Source organism: Athene cunicularia (genome assembly GCF_003259725.1).
Source record: "Athene cunicularia isolate RWA chromosome 1 unlocalized genomic scaffold, athCun1 chr1_part2, whole genome shotgun sequence".
NCBI classification, from domain to species: domain Eukaryota; kingdom Metazoa; phylum Chordata; class Aves; order Strigiformes; family Strigidae; genus Athene; species Athene cunicularia.
In genome coordinates, this window is record NW_020799092.1 from 24,617,175 (window position 1) to 24,625,321 (window position 8,147).

Below are 8,147 nucleotides of genomic sequence, written 5' to 3' on the forward strand. Positions count from 1 at the left end.
AAGAGAAGAGAAGAGAAGAGAAGAGAAGAGAAGAGAAGAGAAGAGAAGAGAAGAGAAGAGAAGAGAAGAGAAAAGAGAGAAAGAGAAGCGATGCCCCACAGCTCTAACTTCCCAGTACTACATGTACTAGGAGGCCTTCACTTTCCGCCCTCATCGCCTTTCCAGATAACAGCTGCAACTGGCCTTGTCAGGCTCAGATTATTGTCCAAACAATGCTTCTTGGCAGCCATTTAAGCACTTAATTAACTGCAGATACCAGCAAATTGCCTTGGTGATGGCGTCTGTACCGAAGCACAGCATGCTTGTGCTGCACGTACACCACAGCTACCTGTGGGGGCAACTGGAGAGCAGGCTGCAGCTTAACCTGTGGTACTATGAGCTTGGTTCCCATTCGTATTTTAAAGTCTGCCTCCTCCCCTGTATAATCTTCCTCAACTGAAACAGAAACAACCCAGATAAGCAGTCCAGCACACAACACTTGACGGAAGAGCCAAGGACCGGGGCCATGGTTACATGCCCACTTTAGTTAGATGCTGGTTCGTGCTGCATCACACTCATCCTTGTTCCACTGCAAGAGTTTATCCAGCCACGTGGCAGAAAAATCAGGCTGAAGATTAGTGCTAGGGCCAGCACAGGAGAGGCAGAAAAAAGCTGTAGCCAAGGGTGCGATGGAGGGGAGGGACAGCAGAGAGACCCCTCTTGGCTGCGTAGACCTACGCCAAATTAAAGCGACCATTCCGTAACTGAGTGGGATCTCAAAATCTGCAATTGTGGAATTTGTTGAACTGACATGTTCTCAGGCTCTTTACAAATGTTGACAGCCCTTGCAATTTTCTTTTAACCCACCATCGCACAATCGCTTGAAGACTTCTCCCTTTTAGCAGGGGCTGACACTCATCTTAATGTATTTAAAAGAAAGAGAGCTAATATATATATATATATATATATAAATGCCTGAGTACCAGATGTGCAAAAAGAACCTTTAAAACCACAAATAAATACAATAAATATAAAGTCCTTTCAATCAATCAATATTTTTTAAAAATTCAGTACTTTAAAAGAGGCACAGATGAGGCAAACGCTGTGAAAACTATATATGAGTTTTAGCAAAGATTTCAAGGTATTTCTATTGAACTTTATTCATTTACTTGAAAATTGACTTAAACTTCTATACTGTCAGACTGGAAATTGGCTGAAAGACCATAAACAAAAGGGCAATAAGAAAGACTGCATTTTTGTCACAGCTGTCATGTGAGTCATGGATTTTCATGTGCTTTCAAAGTATCCGTGACTTTTGATATTTAGGGATTTTGCATGTGGGCTGGTAAACGTGAAGGTTAAAGAGCTGAACCAATTTCTCTGAAAACCTTGAGTTCTGCCAAGTTAAACCCTAGTCTGCACGGGAGGCTAATAGAGAGCAGGAGCTCAGCACAACACTGTGGTTACACAAAGGATCAGACCAGTGAATTCTCACTGAGAGCTTTAATTCCTCCAGGGATAGAGAGATTTCTCTTTCCCCACAACATTTGCCGTTAGGTTGAATTTGCAAAGGCAAGCTCTGGCAAAACAATGACTGAAGCTAAATGGCTTCTCATAGCAAAACATAGCATATTAATTACTTGGGGGGGGAAAAATAAACAAACCACACCAAACCAACAATCAAACAACACGAAACCAAAAGAAAGAAAAATGAAAATAAGAAAAGGAAAAAAAATTAAAATATGCATTACCTATAATAATAATAATAAAAAAAAGCACTTCTTCACCTGCATCCCTGCATCTGTCACGTCTCTCTCATGACACTTCCGTAAAATTGTAACAGCACTGAGTCAGACCAAAGATCCGTCTGGCTCAGTACCCTGTCTCCAACGCTGGCCAAAAGCAGATGCCCAGGGAAAATTATAAGCAAAAGATACACTGATACTTCCTTGGAACACTCTTCTAACTTCCAGCAATTTGCAGTTTAGGGACTTTCTGGTTTTGTATTTAATAGTCTTAGTAGATTTTTCTGCCATGAATTTGCCCACACACTTTTTGAAGCTGTGTAATTTTTTTCTTGCAGTTACTGTCACTGAAGATTAATCAGAAAATTCAGTACTAAACAATGATACTAAATAAATATTCAGAAAGCACAGGCAAACTTGCCAAAGGAGTTGCCCTTGGTCCTGTGGTGAACATTCCTTAAAAAAAAAAAAAAAAAAGGAATGGGGAGAAAGAAGTATTTCTATTGCTCCATCAATTGCCTGGTCACATAACCAGTACAAAAAAGTGGTTGAGTATCTCAGGATACACTACAGCTAATTATACACCAGAACTTCTATATATACAAAATATATGAACAAGAAATAAAGATGGAAAAATAGTGTTTACAGTAAGGGATGCTGTTAATAGCTATTACAGCATGGAGAGAGATTTCAGACAGACAGATGATGGTTTCCTTAAAAAGCAATGATCAGTCTATTCATCCTTTTCCAACTGCGCTTGTTCAAATAGAAGATGAGTTTTACAAAGGGACACTGAGTTTTCTTCCCCGCACTTTAAAAAAAAAATAAAATAAATTATTTAGCCAGGGCACCAAAGGCTTAATTGATCCCACCAAAAGTCTTAGGACCTGTTGATCCTCCTTTACCTTCTGTGCTCCAAACAAAACAGCAGGAGCTGGAGCATATTCTTGGTCAACCATCCACTTTTGAAAACTCCAACTCTGAAAGGCCTTACCACAAAAAATCATTAATTTATCAGTAAGACTGATAAAAAAGCCCTGTGTCTTCCTTTTAAAGCTCTCCCGTTTTGTCACAAGTGGAATCCTGTGCATATGCCTCTGTATGTAAGTGTCATGTTGTCTGCTCTGACAGGTCCTTGCGGTAGAGATTATGTCCTCCACTAATAAACATCAGCTCCGATGTCAAACCAGTTAGAAACGAAATAAGATGACTTTATTTTTAAGGCTACATTTTATTTCCATAAACACACAGGTAAGAAAAAAAAATCATGGCCATCAAAAAAAATCAAGCTGCGGAAAAGATTCTTGTGGACGTTGCAGGAAATCTGTTGTACAGGCCTTTAAAACCAGATTCATTACACTGAGCAAATAAAAATTCTGCACTGAAACTGAGGTTTTGAAAACGCCAGGGCAATGACATGTCCTTGATTTACATGCAAAATTATAGTGTTCATGCATAGAGAGGAATATGTAAGAGGAATTATTACAATGACATACGAAGAAAAAAAAAAAAAAGGCACTTGGTAGGGCAAGGGGTATAATGAAAAAGCCAAGCTTATACAGCTTCCTTATCTGCTAGTCACTGTAGGTACAATAAAATCCAGAAATAATAATGTGCATTGAGCCAGACCTGTGGCATGGAAGATGTCCGTTAAAATTATTGCAATTCTATAAATTCCACTAAAGGTGGGCTCTCACGCCCACAGTGTTGCCAGCTCTGATTAAACTGGACATTTTCATACAAGGCTTTGGAAAGCTTTACCGTCTCGCAGATGATGTTTCCTTGGGCTCCAGAACCCCACAGCTCCGAGACTACAGTCCTGTGATCCAGTTGGAAATCCATCACGGAGTAGTTCTGCCCAGCTTTGCCTGCCCCTGCCATTCAAAAATCATTAGTCAAAATAAAGATTTTTTTTTTTTTTTAATGCTGCTTTCTGAATCTATCATTTACCTTTTGATCTGAATTACAATGCCTTCGTTTTCTGTTCCATAAACAAATCGCTGAGACCCGTATGGTGTCTTTAATGCCCGTGTGATAGGCTGCTGCCCATCCAGTTTCTGCTTTTAAGGCTGCTTCCCTGTGATGTTTTCTGGGTTTGTGTGGTTTGTTTTGGTTTTTGTTTGGTTTTTTTTTTTTTTTTTTTTAAGTACGCACTTTCTATCTTGATTTCTAGCAATTCTTATTAGGTTAATTTTTTACTTCTAATGTCCTTGATCACATCCCTTGAAGAACAGAAAGATGTTTCAGTTGCTCCTGCTTCAGTCTCATAAACTGTAGCAGCCCATGGGAATTCCACAGTGCCATCTACTGCAAGGTACTAGGATAACTGATCACTCAGCACGGTTTTTTCCAGTTCATCTCACCTTCCTGACTTGTTCCAAGGTCTCTTTTCCTTCTGTGCAGATGCCAGCACATTTTGTTATCAAGCCAACATCTCTGGCTCTCATTTGTGCTGTACTTGTGGTCATAGCATTGCACTACTTACTTCCAACCCTAATTTTACCATCCATATTAATTTTTTTTTTTGTGTGTGGGTAGGTGTGGTAGAGCCATGTTGGTTTCTGAGGCATGACTATCCCCCCTTGCCAGATCTTTGGCATCATCTTTCCTGCAAGGAGACCTCGAGAAAATTCCCTGCAGAGTCTGCCCATGATGACTGTTCATTGGGTACTGGGTGAGGTGAGAGATTCAAACCAAACAAAGCACTAACATCCTTCCGGAGGGAGCCAGATGTGCTGTCTCTGCAGTTTCTGCTGGCCTTGGAAGCAAGAGATCAGGAGAGAGAAATGCACCGCTGCTCAATTTGAGAGCAATAAAGCAGAGCCTCTGTTGAGTGACAATTCCAGCATGGCCTGGCACAGCCCATTGCTTAGCAACTAAGGTTCACAAGAGTGATGCTTTTTCCTTCGACACAGAGTTGTTCCATTAAGGTAAAATTTTGAAGCCCTACGCTTAAGTGGGATATAAGTGAGATGTAGAGGCCTTGGGTTAACACTCTGTGAGAGTCTGATTTTCAGGCTTTGTTTTTGTTTTAGGGAAACTTTAGGGCGCAGTGAGACACAGGAAAGAAATGTTTATCAGTTAACATGACCACCAGCTGGCAACGTGAATCCCAGAATCATCTCGGTTGGGAAAGACCTTGAAGCTCCTCCGGCCCAACCATGACCCTCCCCCTGACCGTTCCCAACTCCCCCAGATCCCTCAGCGCTGGCTCAGCCCGACTCTTCAACCCCCCCAGGGATCCCGGGGACTCCCCCCCTGCCCTGGGCAGCCCATTCCAACGCCCAACAGCCCCTTCTGCACAGAAATCCTTCCTCAGAGCCAGCCTGACCCTGCCCTGGGCAGCTTGAGGCCATTCCCTCGGGGCCTGGCGCTTGTTACTTCATTGAAGAGACTCATCCCCATTTCCGGAATAAAAGTTTCTGCGGTATCTCAACAGTTCATTAGCTTTAATCTGTGTTAGAAAAAAAAAATATGGGAAAAAAAAAGAGTATTTAATATCATCAGACTCCACTACACTCAGGCAATTATTCTATCCTGCTGATATTCTATCACTCAGCTGATGGGTAGATCAAGGGAGCTTCTCTGACCATGGAGTACGTAGCCAGAGAGGCACTTACCTAGAATCTGGCTAGATTGCATTAAATTTAATTCTCTTCACTGCAGCTGCCAGTAACTGTAGTATAAAAATCCCTGTAGAATAACTAAAAGGAAAAGGAATGGAATGGGGAAAATATTAGGCTGCAAATCACAATATCCCTCCAAGCCCAAGGCGTGTTTATTCCCCAGACCAGCTCTCCCCTCAGGTTTGATTGATGACTGTCACGTTCTGACCGGGTTTGAGAGATAATAATGAATTACCCATATTATGCAAACTCAGAAAAGAGAATGAGGTATGGATATCTATTTATATGTTTATTTAAATTACGGGGGTTTGTGTACACTGGTTATACACCAATGTTTGAACATTAGCGTATGTTCGACAATTCCAGGCAGGAAGATTTCCTTCATTACTATAAGTAGATCTGTAGCCCGTTAAGCACTAGCAGTCATTAACAAGTTATGTTTATTCTCTGATCAGAAAATAGATCCACCTAGCCATGCCAAAAAGACATTGATATTTCTAAAATTAGGCCAGGGAGGTCAGTAATCTTTTAATAGTACCGTTCAAAATTGTCGTCCTAATTAAGTTATGAATTACAAAAGGCTTTTCAAGCTGGAGCTACTTGCTCAAGGACCAAATAGATATATAAGGAGAAGTTCCTCATCGAGTCTTAATTCCTTTCTGTATAAGTAATGCCCAGGAATCTTGAGTATGGACCGATCCCAGCTCTCTCTAGAGAGCTGGTTAGCTGGTTAATAGGTGATCTAAGGAAAGGATAATTATAAGTGTGGTTTTATTTTATTTCTGTGTCTGTTTTGTTAAGCTTGGAGTAAAAAGAAATTAATTCATTACTTTCACTTGAGTTTGGGTTGGTTTTTTGGGTTTTTTTTGTGGTTGTTGTTGTTCCATGGAAAGGGCAGTTGGCAAACCACTGAATTTCAGCAGAATTAGAGTAATTCCTCAATGGGGGGGACGGGACCACAGCTGTAATGACCAACATTTCTGAGGAATACTCAGGGCGATGGAGGAGGTGGCGAGGTGGTTCCTTGATAAGCAGTGTGGAGGCAAGTCCGGCAGTGCTGCTGTTGGGAATCGCCGTGGAAGTGGGGGCCTTCCCAGGCTGTCCACCGTGGGACAGTGCCCCCAGCACCTGAGCCTTGGTGGTCCATCCGAGTTTTCTAACACACACTGAGGAAACTGGACAGTGTGACCCTGTTTAGCACAGTCCTAAAATGTTGTGGGTTTTTTAACATTTTTTAAAATATTAAATTAGAGCTTCCTACCCCAAAACAAAGGTTGGCTTCGAAGTGCTGGTGATCCACCCCTGAAATTCACTCCAAATGACCAGAAAGGCCACTCAAGCTCTCCCCCCTGCAGAGGAGTGCAACTTTTCATTGGGTTAGGGGCTATTTTCCCATGAAGAAACGACCCCCTGGGCATTATAACATACGCTTGGTTCATATTTACCTGATCTATTAGAGGCAAAAGCAGTTCTGACAAGAACAGTAATTACAAGAATGTAATATTCATTTCTACAGAAGGCACGGTGTCTGCATGTCTGGGAAGGGCCCAAGATGCTTACAGCATTTCTATTTTCCATGCTGTGGTGAATTTGGAACCTTTACACAGCTTAAGACAGAATAAATTTCACTCCAGCACAAATCTCTTGATCATTTCTCCTTCAAATGTGGGAAAACAACACTGAGAATGTGGAAAGTGTAGAGCACATCATAAATCCATGGACACAGGAACTCAGAAAGCTGCATAAGGCACATAAGGTCTGCTATAAAGGAAGCACTGTGCTTTCATATTATTTTCTGTTTAAAATCTACATGTGTGGTTTGGGACAAAGGTCTTTTAGTGTGGAAGAAAGAAGGTTCAGTGTTTTTCTTTTTTTTTTTTTTTTTTTTTTTTTTTGTGCTCCGGTCTCTAGCACACGCTGCTGCAGGAAAGGTGAAATTTTTGAAACCACAGAAATAATACTGAGGAGAACTCAGCACCCAGGATATAGTTCGTGTCTGAATAACCAACAGGTGCTTTAGCAAAGATAAAGGCTTGCATGCTGGCTGCCATTTGGTGAGTTTCATTACAGATCTGTGATCCGAAAATTGGGGTGTCTTGAGGAAGTCTTCCTCCACCACCTGATCCTATCAGAAAGCATACACTTTCTTTTTCTCTCTCTTCTCAGGAAGGCAGAGTGATCCCAACAGACTCACCCTGTAGCTGCTTCTGTCTCAGTAACGGTGCTAGAAATGCCACCTGCATATTTCTACTGCTGCTTTAGAAAACAGATGCCTGACACCAAAGGAGAGTTCGTACGTGTGTCGCCTAGTTTCTTAGAGCATCTCTGTGTTTCACAGAACCTGGGAAAGCTTCAAGTTTTTGCATATTCACATGCTCAACATGCCTGCCCCCTTTTTCCTTGTCACAGATGAAACGTAAAATTGAAATCCTCAAAGGACTTTAAGTACACCTAATCTAGACAATCTAAAAACAAATTGTGGATGAGTCATCTATTTAATGGAAGGAGTCAAATCATCAACGTCAGCTGTCACAATGAGTGCTATCAACTCTATTTTTGCTCACATATGCTCTATATTAGGGAGCGACATAGAAGCTGAATTTTGCAATTCACGGTCACCGTGCCTATCAATGCCAGCAGGGTTTAGGTGGGGCTCATCTCCCCTCACTTTCAAACTTTACAGAGCATATTTCATTCTATAGTCAAATGAGTCACCCCAAGCTCCCTTGATAAAGAGTGAAGAAAAAGCAGGACTTTTAGAGACCCGTTTTAGTCGTCTAGCTTCAGATGGAATAGA